The 27,371-nt window shown below is 31.8% G+C and overlaps 1 protein-coding gene across 2 annotated transcripts in view; it reads right to left on the bottom strand.

Moving 5' to 3' along the window:
• Positions 1 to 27,371, bottom strand: part of LOC110991377 (apoptosis-stimulating of p53 protein 1) — a 176,068-nt gene that overhangs the window by 91,468 nt on the left and 57,229 nt on the right. Inside the window, exon 1 of one of the 2 annotated variants that reach the window (XM_022256723.2) lies at positions 26,624 to 26,960. The exons of the other annotated variant lie outside the window; for it this stretch is intronic. The gene's annotated coding sequence lies outside the window, so the exon portion shown is untranslated. Of the gene's footprint in view, positions 1 to 26,623; positions 26,961 to 27,371 lie in introns of those variants that run through there. 2 annotated transcript variants of the gene reach the window in all.

Here is a 27,371-nt window from a genome sequence, read left to right as displayed (position 1 = left end):
TACTTCTAATACTATTTTAGGGAGAAATAGGATTGGATTTTTTTTATTTATATGTTAATGTGTACGGAACTTAAAGATACTTACCTCTTATAATAGTTATCTCTGATCGTGAATTTCTCTATCTTTCTTCTTCAAAACGAAGACATAATTTAAGAAAAAAAAACAATTTAATTAAACACATTTCGATTTTTATTTATTTACTATACAAATTGCATAAGGTAAGGTATAATTATGCCAATTATTAATGATAGTTTTGTTGAGATAAATGTGTATAATTTCTATAGCGGATACAGACCACTCCTGACTGCTCTATTCCTCACACTTCAATAACTAAATACCTATAATTGCTTTCCATTCGATGGTTTCCCTATTTAGTAGGCACGAGATAAATTCTCATCGACAATCAATCGAAATACCTTTACACTAAACGGACATCTGACACTCATAACACGTTTGCACGACCTGACAATGTTGCCAGATAATTACAGTTTGGGAGATTGGGCGATTGCCTCATGTAATTACAGGCAACTAGCGCCCACGGGTCACGCGAATTATGAATCCGTCACTGTCATGGCAACATTGTTTATCATGAGCCAAATTATGGCTATGTGTAATTGACAAAAAAAATTGACATTTCATATCAATGGCAAATAAGTTTTAAGTTTAATCGTTTCTTTTTAGCCTTTAGCTTTTAATCGACTTTTAAAGCCATATTTTATGACAAATGAAAAAGTTTTTGGCGACCGATAAATCGATGCTTTTCAAAAACATGATCGTTATTTATAGCTCGAGTCTAGCGACATAATGTGAAGGTAAGAACCGCACTCTACAACATTTTTAAAAAGTTCAAATAAGTACTTACTCGTTTTATTATTATTATTATTATTATAACTTACACAAAAACAAACTTTATACTAAAAATAAAAATTCCATAAAATAAACTTTAGGACAAAGAACGAATTTTTTTTTGTAAAGTCGAGTTATCCGTTCATTATTCAAAAACGTAAATACAAAATGTCATTTCAAGTAAATGTGCTTGCAAGGCAAAGTCTGTATACGATTACAAAGTAATTGTGAGACTATAATATAATAAAAAGGTATAATATAATAAAAAGGTTATGTAAACACGACTTTACAATACAGTTTATATGTTCTAGTTTTGAAATGTAAAAAAGCTGTACGGCCAATCATATTTTTAAGATTGATTTTTCTCTAAATAAATCAGCGCCCAAGACAATATTAAAGACCAGATGTTATTAATATGATTACCAAGTTTAGTGAATGTCTAAGCTAATAATAGACTCCTTACACAATAACAATGGTTAACTCTCTTGTTAGCGTGTATGTACACTGTTTGCCTTTTATTTAGCTAGCAATGGGAAAAGACTTAATCAAATGCTTTGCCTTTCAAGCATAATTTTCTACCAAATGCTTTCAAATCATTTCATACTTAAAATTAAAAGAAAAACATTACTATGTAATTTAATTTTCTGAAAGACTTAAAAGTGTATAAAAATGTTATTTTGTATATTTTGGGCATGTTGAAGTCAGCTTTATTTTTAAAGGATATGGTATGGATATGCTATGGATAGGATAGTGTTAAACCAAACGAAGTAGCGTCCATCTAACAGATAAACAAGTAGAAGCGGAGGTGTTAAACCTGTTTCAAGTAAAAGTTAAAAAATATGTTTTTACAGTACGACACATTGATTTATGTACTAACAGGTTTTCAAGGAAATTCGTTTCTTACCGACAATGTGGTTTTTAACAATAAATCCCAAACGCTCAATGAAACCCATGTTCGTGATTTTTCACTGGTATAAATAAAAATTTCTTATCTGTGTACAAAAGTTACCTTTAAAAGGAATTTATTGACTATAATATAAGACTAAAGCCGAAGATTATGAAGGTATGCATAATAACTCTAAATATGTCTAAAATACTTTCATTCAGCACAAATTTATTCCTAATTGGGTGGTTCAAAATATATAAGTTATAATATCATATTTCAATGTGAAGTTGACAATCCTATTTTCTTTATGGCAATAGTTATAACTTTATGCCAGTTTCAAGTAAAAAGACAATCCTATTAATAAAAGCAGTATAACTTATAAACTTTTTACCAAATCATTGTCAAAACTGTCAATTTTAAAAATTCAAATGTATTCTAGTGAATAGAACAAAAAGCAAAAAAGCGCCTGAATATTTTTCTTACTAACGAGCATAAATTCTATTGGCTTTTTATGCAGTGCTTTGCGCTTGAAGCGTACTGAGTTTGCCGCGTCAACGAGTAAATTGGTCCGTTCAAGTTTTTTTGACGTGTGACTTGTTTGTTTTTTATAAATAGCGGCAGTTATCTTCATACAAGGATATCGTGTGGCGGGAGATTTATTGCTGGGTGAATTTTAATAAAGTCTAAATATCCTTAACGACATAAAATGTTTTATCTTAAAGTTATACAGATTCTGTTTTATTTAAACGTTCACGTTTTAGATAAGTCATATGTAATATAAAAATAGCTCTAACCATAATTGAAATGGAGGTATAAATAATTATCTCTTATGAACGTCAATACAATTACATTAAGTAAGTGAAAATTTGAAATAATAAAAATTTATATCCATATCGGAATTTTTAAAGTTTATTACAAAGGATATAACGATTTTTTCATGTAATAATTAAATCGGACATATCGAAAACTAAAACATTTGAAACGTTCCTGAGACAGTGTTTAATGCTAGCTGATTTTTTCCCATTATTTTGATAGGTGAGATACCGAAATTGCGTAACACACAGCGCGAATTGCAGTCTTTATAAAGCTTGACGACTTATATTATATACCAAGGAAATAAACTCGTATTGTATTTAAATGACAATAATTCGATCTAAAAACAATTTATTTCAAGTCGGTAAAAAATCCGCATGAGCCAGCCAGTTATTTCAAATAGAATAAAATGAAAACCTGTTTCGTGTTCCGGAATGCTAGACGCGTCAAAAACACGAACAAAAAATTAAGAGGAATCCGTAATAGGCCGGCACGAGCTACCAAAAAGGTTATTTTAATTTAGCTATTTTAATTATACAGTTTAGAATTTTATTAAAACTGTTGCATTTAAAATACTTTTCGTTTTATTTTTTAACCTTTCAAAAGCAATGTACGTGTAATTTAAGCGGTTTCATGAAACTAAATAGGTGAATGGCTGTGTCTGTCTATAAGTGTGGATTCTACCCTGAACGTCAGATTATATAGAATGTTCTCCAGATCAATTTGGACCCAGCGAATAATATATTCAGACTCACCATTAATGTAGGGGATAATTAGTGTCTTAATATGTCGGGGCAATTTTCTTTTTAACATCTACTAAATAAGTGGATGGGACGGAGTATCGCGAGAGGAGACTGCCGAGCCTGTGTACTGTCAACTCTATTCCTTAATCATACCCATCAAAAGTTTCATTATCGAAATTAGCAATTGCATATATCACTATCACCCCACTTGAGATTTAATCCCGAGACGTCATTCTTAGCCGTGGAATATATATGAACCACTATACCAATGAGGATATAACTTTACACATATATTTAAAATCTTTTTTGGGTATGTTTGTAATTAACTCCTAAACTGCTGAACCGGTTGTGATGATATAATTTGAGATTGTTTCTTGGTTTTTGTTGCTTAGATTTAGAAATAGATAATATTTCGATCGTATGTATTACTGACTGAGTATAAGTATAGTGTAATTTCTATATAAAATAATAAAAAAGTAAACTTTACTGGTGTAGATTGATTATGAATATATTATATATATATATATATATATATATATGTATTTTTGTGGATTATAAGCGTGTCCGTTGCAATTGCAGTTTAGAATAAATAATATAATTCATTTATTCTAAAATACTGATAATGTTTCGAAAAACATCATTTATATTATCTGCAATTATAAGACTATAAAATATATAAAATACTTATAAGACGTAAAGGAAGTTCCCATTTCTACTTAGTCGATTACAAAAACTAACAAATTGCCATCATTTAGCTGCTAGTAATGTCTCGGCGTTTTATCAAAAGAATGTGTGAGTACCCTTAATAGTTCTACTCAAGTTTCAAGTTTTTATTAATTGAATCACTGAACTCAGATCTGTATTTGTAATTATGTAAATTACATTTTTTTGTCGATACCTACCTCCGGGGAAATAAATACAGATAATACAACATTTAAAGAAAACACATACTTAATTTTAAATTTATACGACGTTTCGCGTGCTAAGAAGAAAGACAAATTAAATAGTTGATTATACTGACGTCAACATTAGAAACATTAAAAATATTTTTCATTAAAATTCAATTACATATTATTTCATGAATAGTGTACTAACAACCTTTGTTTTTTTTTTCATATAGCTGGAGGCAAACGGGCTGGAGACTCATGATGTTAAGTGATAGTGCCGCCTAGGAACACTCACATTGCCAGACAGTTTGCAATTGCGTTTGCCGGCCTTTTATGAATCGGCACGCTCATGTCTTGAAGACGACTTGGTACGGAAATACTTTAGTGGGGAGCTGTTTCTACGTAGTGGTGGTGCGCGGCCAAACTGCCTCAGCTGTTGTGGAACCACGGACGTCAAGGTGATAGTTGAAATTTTGTATTCTAGAAGCCTTGACGTCCGATTATAAAACTCAGCTACAGATATTAGTCCGACCAACTATGTCTAACTGAGTCTATGCCTCTATTTTTATGGACAAGTTATTGCAAACAAATATTATTGAAGGATTGCTCACTTAAAAAAAGAAAAAAGCTCTTTTTAATATATACTTAGTAACTTATAGGAACATACATAAGAATGTGACTGATCAAGTTGACTTCATAAATATGGATTTAAAGGAAAGGAATTTTTAAAGCTTTATAGGACCTACGCGTGCGATGACAACTATAGCTATTTATGGCATCCGGTATCTCTATGGAATCTTCTGTGGGGCATAGGGCTTATTAAATATTTTAACATATTTAACCTAACTTAATTAAGAGCTGTACCCGTTCAATGGCATCGTAGATACTAATAATTAATTAGATATATATATACTAGTGACTAGGATACGAAAGGTAATGTTTAGGTGGTTTCGCCATGTAGCCATTCAATGCCATCCTAGATGGTGGAGTCGACCAAATTCAGGTGTGCTAGAGAAGGGACAGGTCAAATTTCCATAACCGACAAGTATGCATGTGATTTCATATAGGTGTATTTAACGACAGATATATGTCAGGAACCAACTGGAGATCCATAGTCTTTGCATATCCCTTGAGGAAAAACGAGTGAATATATACTAATAAAATAGAAAATATAGTTTTAACCTTTTTTTTAGTTGGTCATCGACACGTCCAGGTATGTGTGTCAAACCTAAATACACTAAAACCTGTTACCGTGTGTGTGTGTGTGTACAACCGCCAATTAAGTCTTTGTTTAAAAAATTACTTGAAACTATTATGGATACTAGCCATTATTGAATGGATATTTATTTATTAACACCACATTAAAATTTACATTTCAAAGTATTAATGTTTCGAATGCACCATTGTTCGTAGTCTATTGATAAATACCTGAGTTTATTTCTATAAAAAATATATGAATCTTTCATTTAATACTAAAGCAACAATCAGAGACCTTTTCAAAGTATTCAACTTATAAAGTTTTGTATAATGTGTTCCCAGTAAGTGAAGTACCTACAATTTAATATATTTGCAATTTACTTTCATGTATTTGTAATTTATATATAAATAAATATTACCTTATATACTCTGAAGTCCTAACTGGAGTAGGTTTTCGAACGAGTTGCTGGCGTAAACAAAATCGTATACTGTTATTTTTTTAGTTAGAATAGTGTAATAGTTAGTATAGTTAGAATAAAGTCGTTTTCGATAGTTATAGTAAATAACCATTTTTGATGGTACTAAGTATGTATGTTATAGCAAACAACAATAAATGTCATATTCACACGCTGGTAGCCCAGAGACGCTCGTTATGTGTCATAGATTGGAAAAAAGTAGAGTTGAGAAACAGTTGATTAATAAAGTTTCACGGCTAGACTGTGTTGAAGCGACCAACTCAGTATAGCTTATGTATTCAACTTAAGGCATTTAACATTCCATTTTCGATTATGAATATTGCAAGCGGGTACTTAAACATTAACATGGAATAGAAATATCGATTTCATTTTAGAAAGCGTTTTGTATTAGCTAGGGAGCCCGCCTATTGAACATATATAATCAAACAAGATAGTGACGCAAAACAAGAAAAGATTTGAACCTACATATATATATATATACATAAGTATATATATATATATATATAAGTATATATATATATATAAACCAATACTTATCGTTTTTCAATTTCTATGGATATTTACATACAATATAAGACGGACTAGGAAATAAAGACAGCAATAAGTATGATATTAGCCCTAAATGCCACAGCCTAGTTAAAAGGATTAAAAACACAATGAAAGCTTACATCCGTGCCACTTCACTCGGCGGGAAAAAGCAAACATTACACAATGAATGTTAGTATATGACTTGGGAACAATGTAGTTGGTGAATCAAAATCGGTGCTGTTTTAGAGATTACATACACGCAGCTAAATACTTACTATTAAGTAATCATTTAGCTTCATATACCATTACTATACTATACTTACCATTATGTAAGTATCAGTTTTCAGAACTAAATCAGTTAAACTGATAAAACACGGCACTTTACACCATTGTATATATATAACACAATTGATAGAAATATACGAGTATAAGAAAAGTGAGTAAGACTCAGTCTTCATCGATTAGAGGGATAATGTAAATAGAGATTACAGAAAACTTTTCGTTTCTCATTTTCCTATTACTGATACGAGTATACACTTGGAGCTTTGTTAATTACGTATAACTATACGTAAGGGTAATTTGTTACGGCACACAAGGATTTCTTTTACCTTACATTATAGGTGATTATGTTAACTGCTAATGCTTAGTAAAGATAACCAGTCCAACTAGTAGTTATAACTTAAAGCTACCACCCGGTTGGTTCTAATAATACTAATCAATGAATTCCTTTTACGAGTTCTGTGCGCTTAATAAATCTTGCAAAGCCGATATGTTATAGTAACGAGAACCTCTATAGCTATGAATCATGATACCGCGATGTACATTATATATGGGACGTAGATGTGTTCCAAATCAAATCAAATCCAATTTGTTTTTTATTTAGGTAACACAATGTACATTAATGGACGTCAAAAAGAAATACATATTATATGCTTTTAATTCTGCATTTTTTTTGCCAGTTTTCAAATCAAGGGCGTAGAACGGAAGATAAGAACTGCCAATTAACTTTCTGCCACTCTTTTTTATCGCCAAGTTGTGGAATCGAACTAAAGACAATGTAGCAGGAGACAAAAAGGCAGGGGGTTCATTTGATATTAAGTGATACCGCCGCCCATTGCCAAAGGCTCGCGAGTATGTTGCCGGCCTTATAAGATTTAGCACGCTTTTCTCTTGAATGACTTTAAGCCGAATTTATTCGGAAATAATTCAGTGGCAACTAATAATAATAATTATTATTATTAACTAGTTCCACATACTTAGTGGTGTTGGGCAGCAAAATGCGATGATGGTATTTTACATTCTGCCTTGAGACCAACATTAAAAGGGCAATCAAAGCCAGAAGCAACATTAATAGTTCGTAATGGGAACCCATCAAGATTCAGACTACGACGAGTGTTGCTTTACTTCACTCTGCGCACCCTACATCACTAAAGTACGAGCCCCTCAAGCTAAGTTGGATACGAGAAGTGCAATCTGATTCTACAATTGTCTACTGCTTATTCGCCAGTGACTGCCTGCGGCCAGGAAGTAATCTGCCGCGTCTAGACAGCTTTGAAATTCCATTGACTATCAATCGTTTATCAATATGATAAATATGTATTGTATGATCGACGAATCGAAGAACAAAGGGGCATTAGTTTTCAGATTTTATTTTAACAAAACTAAGTTTAGGTTGAAGATAAGTAGGTACTTAGTTAGTTTTCAGAATGTGAAAAAGAACCTAAATTGGATGTCATTGAGTCACCGTTTAAAAAAAATTATATAACACATGTATGAATTTTTTGTATGAAGCTCAATAAAAGTTCCGTGTTGAATTGTATTTCACATTTAAATAAAGTAGACAGACAGACAATTTAATTTAATTTAAACAATAATAGTCTATTAAGTATCTAAATATTAACGATAATTCTTCAAGCAAGTAGGAAATATGATATTTGTACCGTGTGAAAATCTTAAGAAATGACTGCTAAGAAAAGCCATAAAAGGATGCGCGCACGCATGCTCTATCGACTAAGTAAAAACAGAACGCATCTAGAAATAGCAATTTCTATGTCTAGCTTCATTCCTCCGTCCATTGATCTTCGTTGTAAATATTATTTCGCAATTTATGTTGAAATAACTTCGAACGTAGAAGTTTACAGAGCAAAGATAACACAAAACGGAGTAAGTTATTTTAAAAAGGACATTGTGAATCTGTAAATAAAAGATTTTAACAATCTTACACAGAACTATTTTTAATGAAAAATTCTTATTTACTCAAACACTTGACTTACGAAAGCACGTACTTGATTTAGTTGATTGGTTTTATGTATGTAAGAAAATTGGGAATAATTCTCAAGTAGGTACCTAGAGTGAAAATTAACATCAAATAGTATAGACTATCGTTAGTAGTTAGTTACTTAGTTAGTATACAGTCAGATATTTTTACATAAGGTCTTAAGTGATACCGCCGCCCATGAACACTCACACTGCCAGGCTCGCAAGAGCGCTGCTGGCCTTTTATGAATTGGTACGCTCTTTTCTTGAAGGACCCTAAGGAGTCGAATTGGTTCGGAAATACTTTAGTGGGTACCTAGTTCCACATAATGGTGGTGCGCGGCAGAAATTGCCTGAAGAAACGCTCAGTTGTGGAATGAGCGGCGTCAAGGGATACCTTTTTGTAATAACTAATGCTTGCGTACAAACCATATTTATTGTGATATAGGCTCAGAATATCGTATACTGTAGTACGGGCCAAGCCTAGTATTTAGGCGCCTTATGAGTCACAAAGTTTATTGCACTATACATTGTAGTTGTGCAACCCACGTATTCAAATAAATCTGCCGGTAATAACTTTCCCATTGAAACTAAATCGTCAAGTCACGAACCTTCTTGCTTAAATGACGTCAGTTAAGCCTTCGACAAAAAAAAAGTTTTATTTTCATAGTATGTGTATCAAAATATTATCCTCATAACGTAACTTTGATTGAACTCTTAGATAGTTGAACCAATACGTAACAAAGAATTACACGAAAACATACTGAACTTATAGTGTAGGAAAAAATTGCAGCAGCAATCATTATCAACACGACACCTACCCCAATAGTCTAATAGATTCGAAAATCCATGCTCCAATAATTATACAAAACAATTTTGCTGGAAATACGAATATGACTAACGTGAAAGATAGGCATCACAGCTGTGATACAAATAGCACATCCGATGTCCCAACACTGTAAGCATATAAATAGACAAATGCGTCGGACAAATTCTCTTAAGCTAATGAACAACCACAGAAGCATAAAATTCTGTAAGTACTATCTGATCCGTAATTAATACAATCTAATAATGAATGGTTTACATCTTAATTGGCTGATTATGTGGACAAGGCGTACAACTAAAGCATTCCAGACGGTTGAACGCTTGCACAAAATGCATTTTGTTCAATGTAAATACACTACATATTTTGCATTTTTTTAATATATATACATATGTAAGTTTTCTTGTTTGCTTATTTAAGTCAAAGGAGTTCTTTAGAGTGATGACGTTTTTAGGTTATCTGTGGGAAGCATTTTTTTAGCATTTTAAGGCTAAGGTACCATCCTCTACAAAATTCGTTCATTTATCAATATTCTAACAGAAATCTTACGATTCAAAACATGAAGTTTTAGCCTTATTTCTGGCAATGTTTCCATAGTCTATAAAAAACGTAAATATAATCAGGAAGTGATAACAATTTCATCAAACGCATGAGAGTTTACATAGTAACAGTGAGGCCATAAATGGTTCGTTTTACTGAACCAAAGCAAATTTTAATAAAAAAGGATAAATTACTTTTTAATAAGATTCAGGAATCCAGTCTCACTGAAGTGCCTTTAAGAAAGGTACTCGGCTTGTTAAAAGGACAACGAGAAGATCATTAAATTTTCTTAAAATGTCAAGAAGATGCCAGTCCAAATATCTATGAACCGGTTATTTAAACCGTTACTGCGAAATATTATTGAGGTTCTATATTAAACACTTAACATTGATTAAGGTAAATTACATTTTTAAAAATATATTTATTTATTGATACATGTTGCATAATAAAAAAAAAAACGTGTGTGTTCTTGTACACGCGTTAGAAGTTGTGCTTCTTTGGCGTAACAAGATGAAAATCTTTTCAACATTTTTATCTTTCGCCTTATTCTACTTTTGTAAAAAAAACGATACTTACAATAGAAGAAAACTAATATGTTGGCATCGTAAAAATTAACTCTCATCATCTTTCCCTAACGCGCCAAGAAGTACTATTTCAATAATACCATTGACATAATTAAATCCAAAGGAGCGCAACTGGCGCCTTTATTGGTTTCTAGCGACCTCTTCCAGGCAACAACTATGAAAAGTACATGATACTGTGTAAAGTTATTTAGACAAAACTAATATAGAAACAAAAAAAAGTAAAAGTAAAGACACAATATGAAAAAGTGCACATGAATCACGATAATTTAAGATCAGTCTCACACCAGTTATTACGAACCCTGTACATTTTGTTTCGCAAGCTTTTCTTACGCGTTATAAGAGCTGCAACTCTAAAAACTGGGACACATATTATTAAATCTCTACGATTTTATCCACAATAATTCAGCATTTCAGTTCAAGCATTTCTTACACTAACTGTACAACTAAGAATATATATACAGCATGTACTTAGGCTTCTATTAGATATTGTTACGATAAGGTTTATCATAGAAGGGTTCACAAGGTTTTTGTAACATATTGAAAAGGCACTTGGTCCTAACAGCTCTGCCTACTATAACATTTAAGTGATCCAAATAAACTGTCGGGTATCATACGAAACAAAAAAGGATGTACTTACTTGATCCTAAATAAACACGAAACGTTCCCGTTTTCCTAATAAACAAAGAAGCCTTTGTAATTCAACACCAAAGTGCAATTAACATAGGGTAACGGTTTACGCATTTTTGTTGATACAGTGCATAGAATTAAAGACTATGTCTAATTGTATCGATATATTGTATTATTGAGTAATGCGAGGAAATTATAGTAAATCCTTATGTAATAACATTAAAGCAGATTTTAGTATTTTAATCGAATATCAGAAAATAAAAAAAACAAACATAAGTAACTAAGACGTGTGATATAATTAATATTGTTATTAGGGTAAAACTCAAGAGTTTTAACGCTAAATCTCCACTTTCCATCCTTAATGACTCTTATGTCGGTATAAACTGTAGGACTTTAAAGAGTCATTATAAAGTAAATAAAAATCCAACAATGATTTAATAACAAAAACATTCAATCTTTGCATTAGATATGTTTAATCGAAAAAGCCAGCTTTAAGAGGGTTAAAGTAAAAGCACTGATAGTTAAATACACTGTTATTGTGTGGGTTTCCTAGACAATGAATGAACAATGCCAAGAACAGTGCGTAACTGATGTGTATGTATGTGTAATTGTTACGTCACAATACAATGGATTCGATTATCTCGAATTCGAAAGTGCCGTATAGAAAGTCTAGTGATAATTGTCCATCTGTATTTATATAGGCTATAAAATGATTGATGATGTACATTGCAAAAATATTTTGATTGATAATGAATAAATCTTTGTTCCGAATAGTTACGTAAGTAGAAAAATCTTTACCATCAGTTAAATGCCTGAGAAACGTTTAACATTACTACTTAAGGTGGCTAGCGTTAAGTTCTAAATTATCACTTCTATTGTTGAAATGAACGTTACATTAATTATACAAATGATGTTTACTTTTTAAAAGTGTATTCCTTTTAAAGAAAACACTTTTTAACGGATTGAAGCTATGTGTTAATATAAACTTATAATTATTTTACATAATTTTATAATAATACATAGCTTCAATCCGTTAAAAAAGTGTTTTCTTCAAATGTGTAAAAGATATGTTAATAAAAGACAATACTAAGTGTATTCCTGTTTTCTTGACTGCAACATCTATGAATATTACAATCTAGCCTAAATTAAGACTATTCATTCATTTTAATCTATCTTAATTTTATCAATGTTTAAAATAGAGAAGTGTCCAGTAGCACTACTAGATACTGTATACAGACTCTATTAAAAAGAAGACACACTGTTCATGTGTTTTTTTACACTTATGTGTAGATATGTAGATCTCTTAACTGTTAATTCGCAAGTTAAGACAGTGTATCCTATTATTTCGTTTATTCCAACCAAGATTTTACTTGGAACAAAGGTTAGATTAATCCGATAAAAACTAGTATTTATTTACTACACTGAAACGTAAGTACACTTACGCTCTGGGATACAAACCTTATTAACATTCACCACATACCATTTCCTAAGTGTATACTAAGGAATCGATTATTCACATACACAATGGAAGTACTCAATTTAATTGTAAATAACGAATAAAGATTATTATACAAACACATTTATAAATCCACAAATTTCCAATCACATAACATAATTATTCATGCTGTAATTATCAGTTTAATGTCTATTAAATTTCTGACTGACCACATATTAAATACGTAAACTGATTACAAAATCAGGAGATATATTCTATTTAGTAAATGTTAACGCAATATAATAACTTATGATAAATTTATAAGGGAAATTTGTCAAAAGTAACAAGCTTTATCGTTAGCGAAAGCATCTCTCTTCACTAAAAGCTATTTAATGACAAACCAGAAGTGACAAGCGATAATAAATAAGCCGTAAGTATACAAATTGAACTTCTATTATTATTAATTATAGATAAATTAAATCTTCGTAATCTTAATATCGTAAGTTAAATCGATGGCGGAACATCGTGAAGCGCATCACATCTGCCCCTTCTATTACCACATAGCGATGACGAACGCTCTGTCAAGAGTGTACCGGATAAGAAGTTAAATCTAATATCTGCCAACTATTATATGAGAAAAACACGAAAACTGACCTATCTTATGATTAATGGTAAAGCGTTTTCCTACGTTCAAAGTCAAATCATCTATTCCAATTAGACCACCTAAAATGGTACTTTTGAACGTTAAATAAAATATAAAGATGATTCTACTTGCCCCTTCCAAAAGGTATTATCGTGTGGAGACAAATAGACAAGAGACTCTACACTTACTCTTTTAAATTAGAATTTTCAAACCAAACTATGACGAACTGAGTTTATAATACAGCAATGGTAATGTAAGTAATGTCAGCAACGAAGCATTCTAACCATTCATGTATATTCAGTAAATTACACGAAAACAAGATGCAATCTATGTCTAGTAGATTAATAGGTTTACGCTGGGTGTTATTCAAGAATCTACAGTTTGCAGGTACATCGTTTATTACACTGGTACTAAATTCATGAAATTGTAGGCCACGATTTAAAACTCTTCTTGCATACAAAAAAGAATTAAAATTGAATTCCTTTAAATTTCCTAACGTTTATGTATTTATGAAAATATACATGTAATATATATATATATATATATATATATATATACATGCATTTCACGCGCATAACTGGTTACAAGGTACTTTTGTTGACTGTGGTTTCTTGAGTGACAACTGCCGCCAATGCGCACTTCACTCGTGACTGAATTTCCTACAAAAAATCAAATTACATATATTCAAATTATATATATATATATACAAATAACTAATATTTATTTGACTTTTGACACTACAGTACTAAAAGAACTTTTACCTACTTATTTGCTACATTAATTCTTCCTGATCTATGTAAAATAGTATAAAGTTCTATAAAATGAAGCCTATTTTCCTGAAGTATATGAACTATAAAAAGCTCGTCGGTTGAACTCAATCTAAACTTAAATTCGCTGAAGCTGAAAGTTTTCAAAGCTTTTTGCCTGTTGCTTGTGGAAGATCACGAATTGCTTTAAAATTAAGTTTGTTTCGATACGTTGCATCGTTGAAGCTTTGATATTGACGATGCAAAATGATAGCTTGTTCCCCTTTGACAAACCGAACACCAGAAATAGATTTGGCTTGAATATATTCAAAATGTTATACGCTCTGTTTCACCTTAAATGTAATTCAAAACATTGTTCATTAATTTCGTATTTTACCGATTGTTATCAAGTTTCTGCACCTAACATACCTCACATAGGATAACAGCTCGTGGATTTTACCAAGACATGCCTGTTGCAATCTGTTTTCATTCCCGGTATAAGCATATGTTTGAACATTAGCAGATACTATAAATTTTATCGAAAAAAATATTTTCCTATGATCACACGCTTGACCACCGTCAGTTCCTCTCAAAAGATTAAAGCTTAAGTTCAATAAATTACATACAAAGTAAATTAAATTTATGAATGTCCGAAATGTGTTGCTAAGTGCAAAATTTAAGACAGCTATTTGATGAATTTTATATTTTTGCCTTGAACTCAGAGGAAGGTTTTTATCGAGAGAAATTTGCATGCAAATACCTATCAACTAGTTATTATTTCTGAAAAACGGACAGTATGGTGTATATCAAAATGTTCCATATCTCGGTATGTATGTAGCTACTTTTAGGATAAAATAAAAAAGGGCGAAACTACGCGGGAGTAGTGTTGTATATATAAGTATACATAAATATATTACGCAATTGAAACATCGTTCAAAAATCACCTACTATTAGCAATATTACACTAAACAATGACATCTATAGACACAATAGTAAATCGAAACTGTCATTAGAAGATAGGCACCGCGGTGCAACGACACCGGAAATATAACGGAGCCATTTGCATATTGCACCTGCCCTAAGATTTACCTTTAGTACACTTTGATTTTGCATTTCTAATACTTTCTGATGCCTAGTTCATGGTCTACTAGAAAAAAATATTGTTGATGCTATACTTGTGTGGAAATTTAATTACCTAACATTTAGATAAATAAGGCTTATCGCCCTTATTTAACTATAGTAGGGTTTTGACTTGACGTTGAAAATATATGAGTATGTGAAATCGGAGCTGTTATACTTTTTAAGATTTTGGATGGTATTAATTGCGTCATGGAATCTTCATTCCCGTAGAAAGAAACTAATAAACATTTAACAAAGTATGTTGAATTCTCTTATGTGAGGATCTCTTAAGACGATTTAAATATTTTACTGTATATTGAGGTTGGACAAACCACCTACCACAATTATTTATTGATAACACGTGGTTTATTACTATTGTAATAATTTATTAAGTGGTTTCGCGCCACAATATTGATAAAAATTAATGTATTTAAAGTAATTGTTTATATAAAAACAAACCTGAGACTGCCTTTGGCGTGTTTTAATAAGTCTATAATATACTTTTCATTCTAACTAGAATATTACTTAGTAAATAATTTAACATTAAAATAATATTTTGTAATACATATTAAAAGTACAAAAAAATTAAGCAGCAGATGACCATGCGACTCATCTCTGAGGTCGTATGTTTGATACCTGGCAATCCATCAAAGGACTTTCTACCTATGTACGGTGAAGGAAAAATGGTAAGAAAACCGTCATGTCACAAATTGAATAATTTACGAAATGTCTGACAGAAGACTGATCTCACCTACTTCACCAAAAGAGATAAAGGGTGGACTCTCTAGCCAAGTCACACATAGGCTTGTAGCGCAATTATTATTTAAAATAAAAATATAACAATATTGTAAGTATAAATTTATTAAATTTTGTGCAAATAATTTCATTATTATTCAAATCAACATAATGTAGGCACGAAGAAATCCCACAGCAAATGCATTGTTTTCAAAATTTAAAAATAAACAACTGCAGCAAAGAATGCATGTAAGGCGTTAACGGATATTTTATATGACGTCATTGCGAGCCATAGAGCGTACTTCCGGTCCCGGGGAGGGGAACAATAACCGTGCACTATGGATACCGCGTGTAGTCTGTGGAACGGTAGTATTTGTTTTGTACAAGGTACACTGAATGGGTTGGATTTCTCCTTGTTGAGAAAACACATAGAAATTGCGTTTTCTTTTAAAAATAAAGGCTTTGTGTGATTGAAGTGGTTGAAACACACAGCATACACAATATCCCTCAGAGTTCCCGTAAAAACAATTGTTTCGAATTAAAGGCTGTAAATGATAGCAATATTACAAACGCAGAAATGATCAACTTCATGCCCCATTGCGAAATATAGAACTTTAAATGAAACATAATTATAAATTTATTTTTATAAGATTTTTAGTTATCTAAACGGTTTAAATCAGTGTTTCCCAAGATGAGGTGCACGCTCCATAGGTGTCGATTTGATTTTGTAAGGGGGGACTATTCGAAAATTTATTAAAAGCCTTTTTTTTTTCAATTTAAATTTTAGTTTTTCATTATGTAGGTGTTTTTGTCACCAATTTCCTTGTAAATTTTTTCTTCTTCATTTTTTTAAATAAATAATTATGTCTGTTACATAGGGACGCATAATTCTTTTAAAAAGGCTAAGGTCGGGTATGGCATAACAAAGGTTGGGAAAGATCGGTTTAAATAGATTTTAAGAGTCAACAAATTATCACCCAAGGCGTTATTTAGTATCTAATGCTACCCGGAACAAGTTTACAAAATAACAGTCTAAGAGTTCTTTAGGTAAACAGTATTAAACTAAGGTTTAATACTGTTTACTTATGAAGGGACAATAAAATTAGCGATATAGTGAGACTAGCCGTTTATTATACCCATACAAACACATACCATATAAATCTTTAAACTAACCAAGCAAGTATTGCTACTTTATCGTACAACCAGTATTGGCATCCGGCTTTGGTCGTATGCTTTTTTATCAACTCTGTTCAAGACTTGAGTATATTTTTTATTATTTTACACTCACGAATATCCCCTGCGATTGCATGAAACTAGTGCTTTACAAATAAATTTTAAAAACTGAATAAATAACTGATAGATTAAAGAATAGATTACTAACTAACTAATGAAACGGTATCAGTTTTTTCCTATACATATAACTAATTAGCAAATTATTTTGTAAAGGACATATATGCTTCTATCGTCATTACATAAAAGAATTTGAAAATACCATAAGCAAGTTCTACTTCTTAGGAAAATGTTATTCTCAGAACCTATTTTCTATGTTTAAGCCTTAAGAAATCGTTATAAAAAACTATAATAAGTGCCTGAGGCAGAATAGCTTTAAACTCGTGACTCTCGCCGACGAAATGCACATAACTCCGTGACTGAGCGCGGAGTTTAGTAATAAGTAATAACTCGAAAAGCGCGGTAATTGCAGAAAACGTTTGTTGGGACTTGCGATTCACTTGCACAACCACGGTGGGCCTTCTTTTGTTTCAGGAATTGAGCAGTTGCTTCGCTTGCGTCTCGAATTAATCATTCGCATTCATCATGTGTCAGTAAAAGAAGAAAGCTTCGGTGTAGGAAGGACAATCGCACATTTTTATTTTAAAAATAATAAGGAAGACCAAAACGTTCGTTAAACATATTGAAACATTTAGGTAAAATTCTTCAAGGGTTGCTGTACATGTGCGTCACTCTAATTATGTAAATCTATCTAATCTAAAAAATATTTTTAAAAACCGGAAAAACCAAAGACAATATAAAGTCTCTTGGAAATTATAAATTGCGAAACTCAAATCACTGGTTTTATCTATTTCCTAATCGCATTTCCAAATATTTTGGATCGAATGTATCATATGGTCACGATTCGTGTTGTATTTGTAAAGTTTTTCATGTTTTTTATCAGATAAGTTCATGTATCAATGTAACCATACAATATAGACATGTGCATATTATTTCATTTAAACGGTAAAAGAAATACTAACAAACGATACGAACAGCATTCCATATATAAAGCAAGTAATACAAGATGTGCTCATGATTGATATCCATAGCTGGAAGCGTTTTATAATCAGGAATAGTCCCCAAAGAGCTACAAGAATCTAGAACACGATTCTCTTTTCACATTAACGACATAATTTTATTTCCCTATCCTTATTTGCATCGTTAGTACCCATTTGTCAGGCACAACGAATCATATTGGCTGTGATTGCAGTTTTGCGTGTCACGACTGAGGTCATGCGAAATCAACTTTGAATTAAGTACATTATTTTCGTATACATAATTCAGTATAGTTTGTTAAATTATTTCGAATTACTTATTTTATTTGTCCCGCTTAATTTGAAATGGGCAAATCAGTTAATGATGATTAAAGTTTTCAGGGTTTCTGTGGAAAGTTATAATTTAGTCAATCGGCGTGTTATGAGTTATATTAGTTAAGTACTTTTACACGAAAATAATTATTATCATTACGATAAAACAGTTAGTCTAACTCGGTAGAGTAACGAAATCGATAGCCAATTTTGATTGGACTAATTTAATTGGTACAATATGACGTAATTGAACAAATCTGAACATGAAAAATTGAACTAATCTGAACGGAATGGTAATAAACACACCAACTTAGCCATTGTCGAACCTATATGTAATCCATTACCTACTTAAGCTATATTTTGAAAATGGAACAGGTGTCGAAATATATTTATGGTAAAAGGAAAAGTTATTATTAGACACTGACATTTAAACTAAACCGTGCAAAAATTGTGCTATTCTTTTGATGTATATCGCACTTAGCCTTGGTGAATCGTGTAAAGACGTAGCACCCTCACGGTGGAACATGACTCACGAAAACGATCGAATTTTCAATTCATGACAGGTGTGCACGATTAACAACAAAGCCAAAAGTTCCCATCCAATTAGGTTCGTTTATTGTTTTCATACTTTACACAAATATTTGAATTTTACAAGAGTTTAAGCTGTTAATGTGTATTCATTGTTCTGATTGCTAAAATATTCCTTGCGTGTTGAAATATTATTAACCATGGTAACAAACAAGATCTTTAATTAATATTTAAAAAAGGCTATACTAGACTTGGAACGCAGAAACGCTTAATTTATTAACTTAAATTATTTACTTAAGAAAAATGAACGGTTCTCAGTACACAGATATCTGCCTTTGCAGCGTTAACATGATGTGTATCGCTCCCGTGAAAAAGAATGAATGCCACAACTTGATACTATATATATAAAGCTCGATTTACCACGTTTCATTCATTCGTTGCTTTTTTATTTAGAGAGGGGTTTAGTGCTTTCGTATAGAATTTAAAATCGAGTAAATAATAAATGTGGCAAGTCCAGGGTCTAAAGATTCGAATTTCTAACGGCCAAAAGGTGACCCAGCACGATCGAATTATCGGCATTTGGTCAAGAATTGGTAGCAATTTGGTGGTGTGGAAATTTAAGTCCATAAAACAAAATACAGCTAGATAACATATAGAATAAAAATTAGTACAACAGGCAATTTTTTTGTTCTATTGTATAACGTCCATAGATTAAACATAAATTATGATAAGTCTGTAAAAAGAGGCAGGTGTTGGACACGTACCATAGAGGACAAGAACCTTACTCTTGAAGGTTACTTGTTAGTTCAAGTTAACCGATGTCCCTTAACTTGTTATGAATAACTAAACGTTTCCAAGAACCCCAATGGTGTCCCGTTTCAAGACTGGACCCTCGGCACAAAAATTTTACTTAACATGTATGTACATACCTACTATACACTATATTTAACTTTAAGGCCTTTTTAAAATAATAAGTAAATAATATTTACATTATATTTAACGTTTACAGTCGCATAAGTAAGAACGCACGTTGGCTACCACATCTAACGAGATATTTTTTTATTCATTTGAAAAAAGACAAATAATATATTAGCTTATTGTACAGACGCTGGTCATAGTGTGAGATCAGACACACTTCCGTGGTTCATTTTTAAGTAGAACGATAAATGTATACTTATTACTATGTAAAATAATAAATAATATAAATATATACTTTTATGTGATTTATTATATATTATATGTAAAAGAATAAAAAAGAAATTATAATAAATGTGATATAATAAAGTGCTGCTACAACACTATATGCAGTAGGTATGTGGTGTGTATTAGTTTTATTTAAATTTTTTCATTGTAATATCCCAAAACTTTTTTCCATAAACAAAATCTAGGTTGAAATAGTGTTCATTATCGTCGAGGCCGCATGACCTTATTAGTTTTATGGGACCGCTCGATCTACGTCCAAACTGGTTTGTGAACATACCGATATAGTATATATTTTCATTACAAGTGCGGAAAGCCTGTCATTGCAACGAGTTCCGACGAATGTCTACCCGAGCCGAGGCGCAGCCGAAGGTGAGGGTTGACAGTCGGGACAAGTTGCAATGACGGTACCGCACGTGTACTGAACGACTATTTTTAATACAGTTGCGAAAAAATAAAGCAATTTAATTAAACTATTTGCTTTTTTTCTATTCTCTCTACGAAATAAATTCGTTGCACGTAGATATGTAGCGACTTATATGTTTCCGGTAAATTGTTCTCCGAAGCATTTTATGCAATTATACTGCGTTCGGGTTCAAATAAAATATCGTCGAAATTACTCATTTTGTGCAACAAATAACTCAACTCGAAAGAACATTTTTGGAAAATGGCGCCAACCGCAAAGAATATGAGCAAAGCTTGTTTTTTCTTTTCTTCACCCATTCTGGGTAGGCAAAGGGAACTTGGCCCATACAGCCAATTCTTCAGTAGACTATTTTTATTGAAAGAAAACCAAATCTAACTCATTGAGTCCAATCATTAAATCTGATATTTAAACAAATAGTAGCTTCTTTTTAAAATATTTGCATGAATCATAAAAACTTCTGTGATTTTTTTTAGTAAAAACTTCATGGTTAGTTTTTTCTTTTTAATATTTTTTTTATTGATATGAAATATAATAAACCTAACCTAACTTATTGAATCCAATTATTAGTAAACTTTTTAAAAATACGTATTTGCATATATTATAAAATTATTTTTAATATTTTTTTAATTGATATGAAATGAAAAGAAACCTAATCGAACTTATTGAATCCAATTATTATAATATTTAGAAATCATATATCATAAAAACTTCTATGAATCTTTTTAATAAAACCTTCGTGGTTGGTTTTTTCTTTTTAATACACATTGTTTTGACAGTTGGCAAAGAAAACGCACGAGTGCGGGAATGGCAAAGAAAAAGCACGAGTGTGTAATAGCCCACTTTCCGAACGCTATACCTCCCTGCAATATGCCACTTTTTGAGCAACTGTATTAAAAAGTATTTTACGTAACTTGACCCATGCTAAGTTTCCGTTCAAATAACCAAATATGGGATAATTGAAGATAATCTGTTTAAGTTTGCTCTAGTACTTTGGTACATTCTTGAGACGTACGCCATCTTTTAACGCTTTCCTGTTAGAGACGTTAATATATAAAGTGCTTGTATATATGTATATATCACTCGTATGGCTAATGTTATATTTATCGAAATATATTCCACATCATTGGTATGAACAAGCATTAATTTTAAAGTACTTAATTATTCCAGAATATATCACTAACCGCGTTTAGTTTCACGCAGTCGTTTTAGACCATAAATAGTTGTGGTTTTAATGCCGATAAAATTTGCATTCAGCTCAAAATGCCTGAGAACCAACGGATTAATCCGGGGTTTCGTACTTCATTCATCCTGCAACTTACAGCCGAGTTGTTCGCTGACCGTCGAGAATACGAAATTCCACACGAAATTTCTCGATGTTCCACAATCGTGCGTTAATGAGCTTTGTCCGACAACACAGAAACGATTGGTTGGACCATTGACATTCAACTGAATAAAAACATTGTTTAACTTTGAACTAAAATTCAAAGTGACTAAGTTAAATTCTTAATATTAAATAGAACAGTGACTCACAAACATGAATTATTAATTTGACAATTACTGTTAGCAAAATTTGCTATCAACTAAACAATTTATTAGATCAGACGATACTATCAACAACTAAACGTTAATAGATTACAGATAGTTCTTGTATAAATAGACAGCTTTACGCTATTGTCCGCATAACTGTATCTTGTATTAGAATACCGCCGTAGTGCTACACAGTAGTCACACGTTGAAGTTGTAATGCACGTAAAAATTAAGAAATATGATTAATCTATTTATTTATTTATTTATTTTAAACATACACATTATCTTTACAGCCTATATATTACGAGACATTTACTTTTCTCAATTAGTTTTTAGCAATCCGAAAAGATTGACCCGGCAGGAGACATGTCCAACGCCATCGCTAAATGGACTGCATATACACAAATCCCTATATTTTGACACATCTATATTTAACAGTGCCACTTACGCTTTACCCGATCGAATGGAATTCGATGACCAAAGACAACTTAATTGTCTGTGTAACACATTTGATTTGGAAAATTCTTGATTTACCTCTTAGTAAGTTTAATGACCTTAATTAAGAAAAGAATTAAGATAAGAGTATCAACCTTTATTTCAAGAACCTTTTTACTTCTGTTTTATGGGCCTTAGTTGGTGTAAAGGGAATTCTATTGTAGAAATAGGGTTGGCATATCGCATGCGGACAAAAAATCGTAAACCACACCGTTTTTTTTCGAGTGAGTAGGTTTTTTATAGACTTATTTATGAAGACAGCACTCATATATATGTAGCAAACTGGCACTGAATTCTTAAAGGTTAAGTCGTATTTAGGACTTTAGTAGTACTTACTATCGTGTATCGAAAACCTTCAACATAAGTGCATACTTCCTCTTTATTATGGACTCAGATCACAACTATCCGAGAAGCATTGGTACTTCAACTTAAGATTTTCAATTGAACAAAATTTATAATTTTATCAAACGGTTATACGAAAAACTATACACGTCTTCGTTATGGCCTAAAACAGAAGTGCCAGATAAAATATGGACTTTAATATGGAAGAAGGAAAAGACGACGCCCTTGAAAAAGGTGGACAGAAGATATAACCATTATCATCAATATCTGGCATTATTTTGGCAAGTTGGCATAATTTACATGGGAAGGGAAATTGACGAAGTTCTATTATGAAATAACCTGACGACTTTGTAAACTGTAAGTACGTATACTTAACCTTGTTTAGTAAATACTTCGAATGACAACTTCATTTCATTTATTTGGTTAAATTAAGTTAAAAATTAACCAAAAACACGTTTGGTGTAACCCTAAGTGAGTGATCAAGGCAGTGATTACAAAAGTAACAATTAAACCTCACCATTAGAATAACAATAGCACGTGAGAGTTTTTCCTACATTTGAATATAACCAGCTACACGGTAGTAAATGCAAAAAGGTAATAAATAATCTACTAATAAGGATATTTAGATGTGCGAAGACAAAGGGTTTGATAACCCACAGTTAATCAAGAGAAAATATAGATATATGTAACAATGGTATGTCCTGGCCGGTTACTTGCTTTTAAATATTTTTTGGAAATAATTAAAGCGTATGGTAATTGGTACACGGGAATGCAGTGCAATAGTGAAAAATATTTTACATGAATCCAGTAGGCTTTGAATTCATTCGTCACTAATATACATGGTCTAGAGGCCGTCGTAACGATGACCATACGAGACCATTCTGAAAAGAACGCTAAACTTTGGAGTTTTTTATCATTTCAATAAACGTATAATCATAGGAAAAAGGAAACGTTTCCGTCAGTTGTAGCTCAACCACTTGCCGATTCATAACTGGTTTGAATGACCCATCCACTTGATCTGTGGCCAACTTTCACGAGATTCCTCGGGGCCGTAGTGTTAGCATAGATTAAAAGAACTTTGAATAGTTAGCAAATCTTCACGTGTATTTTTATATTACTTAACAGTAGAATAAAATAATTACGGGTCCGCTGGCAAAAAGCACCAATTATCTTTGTTAAACATGTTTTAGGCCTCTTGACAAAAGTGATATAATCGAAATTGTATCGGCATTCGCAAGTCCCGTAACCTGCATATTACGGGTCTTCAAAACAAGGGGAACTAAAAGAAAGCCAAATCATCATCATCTTGTAAACTTGCATTATTTAAAGTGCAAGTATATGAGTAAAACATTACTTCTCATAACATGCTTTAAATTAAGTAATTCTAATTAATTTATATGAAAGTAGGTAAGTTCCGCGTTACTGTTACATAAATCAACGTGATTAAAATTGTGAAAAATACTTGTTTTTAACGTTAAAATACTTGTTTTTAACGTTAAAATACTTGTTTTTAACGTTAATTACAAAATATCCGTTTCGTAGTAATGGCGGATAAAACGGAGGTCCCCGCGTTTACTATTTATTTTATTACTTTTAAAGACAACCTGCTTTAAAACATAGACAAAACAATATCGACGCCAGAACATAAACGGAATAACAGAGATTTAATGTGCAGATTAGAATATATTAATACAAAACTATAGCAGGGTCAATATATTATTCCCTAATATACTTTCATCTTTTACTATTGCATTTTCTTAGAAACCAACAGCACAGGCCTAATGGAACTCTTGTTACCACTACAAAATGTTGTAAGCCATTATAATTGAAAGCTAGTAAATAATTAAAGTCCTCTGAATATTAATTTACTAATCAGTCAAACAGTACCTCAGGGGTATTAATCTAACAATCTGAACCGAAACAATAATATGTCCTATTTAGGAAAATACTTTACATTATTTAGAACTAGAGACTGGGTAATATTGAGAGGCCCGGCTTAACGCGAACTAAGACGCTGGTGTATAAAAAATACATAAGACATATGGGAAATAGCAATACGATTTCAATATAAATAATATATGTCAATTTTCTGCACATGGAGCCTTACACATATACACTACATACTTTTCAAACTTAAGATAAATAAAATAACGAATTCAATGGCTTTTATAGTTACAGCCAACAAGATATAGAATAGAGTTTATTAAGTGTGAAGCGACCGGCTGTATTTAATATTCTATTCTGGTATAAAGGGCTGAATATGAACAAAGATAATGTAAGTCAGTTATTTAATGGATAAACGCTAAAGTCTAAACCCAGACAATACTAAATGTCAACATGGAGCGACCACAATTGGCTTCAATGTTACACTGGAATTCGGATTGTAGATAAGAGGCACAGTTCAGTAAATGGGTACTTTTACTAAGATCCTACGTACGTCGGCGTACTCAAACTTAAGTAAAAGTTTATTAGTGTAATACTTCCTCCTTGCGATTTTACGTAATTAAATGTGTTCATAAATGAATTCCGTTTAATGCGAATTTACACAACCGTCAACAGCATTTATTTTCAAAGAAGAGTTATATTTTTTTGATAGTAGGTACTATTAATTTATTAGAAACATGGTTGGAATTTTTTTCGGAAAAATGAGAACAAGTTTAGAATGATTGTCGTGGCGATTATTCATAATTCGATGTCGTACATATGAAACTTTAAAAGGGAAACTCACTTTTCGTTCCCCGAAGAATTTTCAATGTCATAGGTATATAATCCTTATTGTGACACTTTATACATTATTATTAATTTTAAATACATAATTGTTAATATGTAATTCGATACATAAACGAAGTAGCCAACGTTCTACTTCCATAGTAATAGTTTTTTGTTGTCCTTCATCAACGTTTATATGGAAATGTAATAGGTTTGCCAAATCGAATGCCAACGAACCGGTTAAAGAATAAGTTACACTCATTATTTTTTTTAATGTATAATATTTCTTAATATGTACTTTGATAACGTTAACTAACAATATGAGTGCCAATTAATAGTAATACATATTAGTAACGTAGAAAACCCGTAAGTTTATTTTTCGTTTTTTTAAACAGCATACTTTAAATTAACTAATGTTCTTAACTCCAAATCGGTACAATAATTTAGTAAATATTTAGTAATGCATATGTATTATTTATTATTCGTAAACGTTGCCAATATCGTAATCAAAAAGGTCAATAAACCCTGACGATAGTACCCACGTTCTTTTACTACCTACGTAGGTAAGCTATCTTATAGTAAATTGCAAGGTAAATTTCAAAAAAAAAATCTCGTTTTAGTTTTTGTATATAAACAAATAATGAATCCTCCGCTATCTTAAGTATGTAAATGCATACAATACCTAGTACTAACTTGGTGTATGTATATATAGTTAAGCTAAACTTTTATTTTTTGTTTTTCCTTATTAATGTTAAAAAACATAATAAACAAAAATTTATTAAAATAATTATCGCATTTACTGGTCAGAATATGGGCCATGGTCATAAATGAGCAGCGTAAGGCAAAGCTCAAGAGTAAAGTCTAGCCTTAGAAAGTAGGCTTTGATAATTTGATGTATATCAAGCTTTAACTATTATAGATTTATTTCATACCCGTTTTAATGATGAACGAACAATCCTTTTAGCACTATCACAAGCACAACACAATACGTCGAAACAAATTCACTGGTTTTAACGAATTTACTTTGAACGGTCCATGGCGTGATTTAAGGCAGCATTCGCGAGATGAAAGCCTGTTGAAGGCTTTACGAATATACAAAACCAATTGATTTAGGTCACTAGTACATCACACCATTCCAAGACACTATACACTCGTTTTCTAATACAAAATCGACTTATTGTACACAAAATTTCCGAATAACTAGCACAAAATCGAATAAAGCAATCGCCACACAACCGAGGTACATTTGAACTAAGTTGGACTCGCCATAACCGTTGATCCAGTTGTACTGTCGATACAACAGTTTTGAGTTGAACGGCTTTACCGACGCCGCTCGTGACGTATATCGTCGTCTCTCACTACCTATATGAAGGGAAGGAGATAGCACTATTCGATATGTCAAAGTGGGAGAAGCTACAACCTGCGATGGCGCAGAAAAGCCTCAAGCATTTTGTATAACGACAGGTGAATTGTTTACTTGTGTGCGTTTTCTTACTAGTTCTCGAGTATGGCTGTTTTTCTTGATTGTTGAATAGTGATAAAATATTCGACACCATTAAATTTCTATCGTAACTAGTCGGGTGGTGATATGTTTATGTGGAATTCATTAGCCATGCCACAAGTATTAATAACCTTAGCATGTCTCGATGTATGTTTCGTGTAAAACTTTAGTGTTTATTT

Source organism: Pieris rapae, chromosome 6 (assembly GCF_905147795.1).
Source record: "Pieris rapae chromosome 6, ilPieRapa1.1, whole genome shotgun sequence".
NCBI classification, from domain to species: domain Eukaryota; kingdom Metazoa; phylum Arthropoda; class Insecta; order Lepidoptera; family Pieridae; genus Pieris; species Pieris rapae.
The sequence above is the reverse complement of the archived record's forward strand: the minus strand, read 5'-3'. Positions and strand labels throughout refer to the sequence as shown.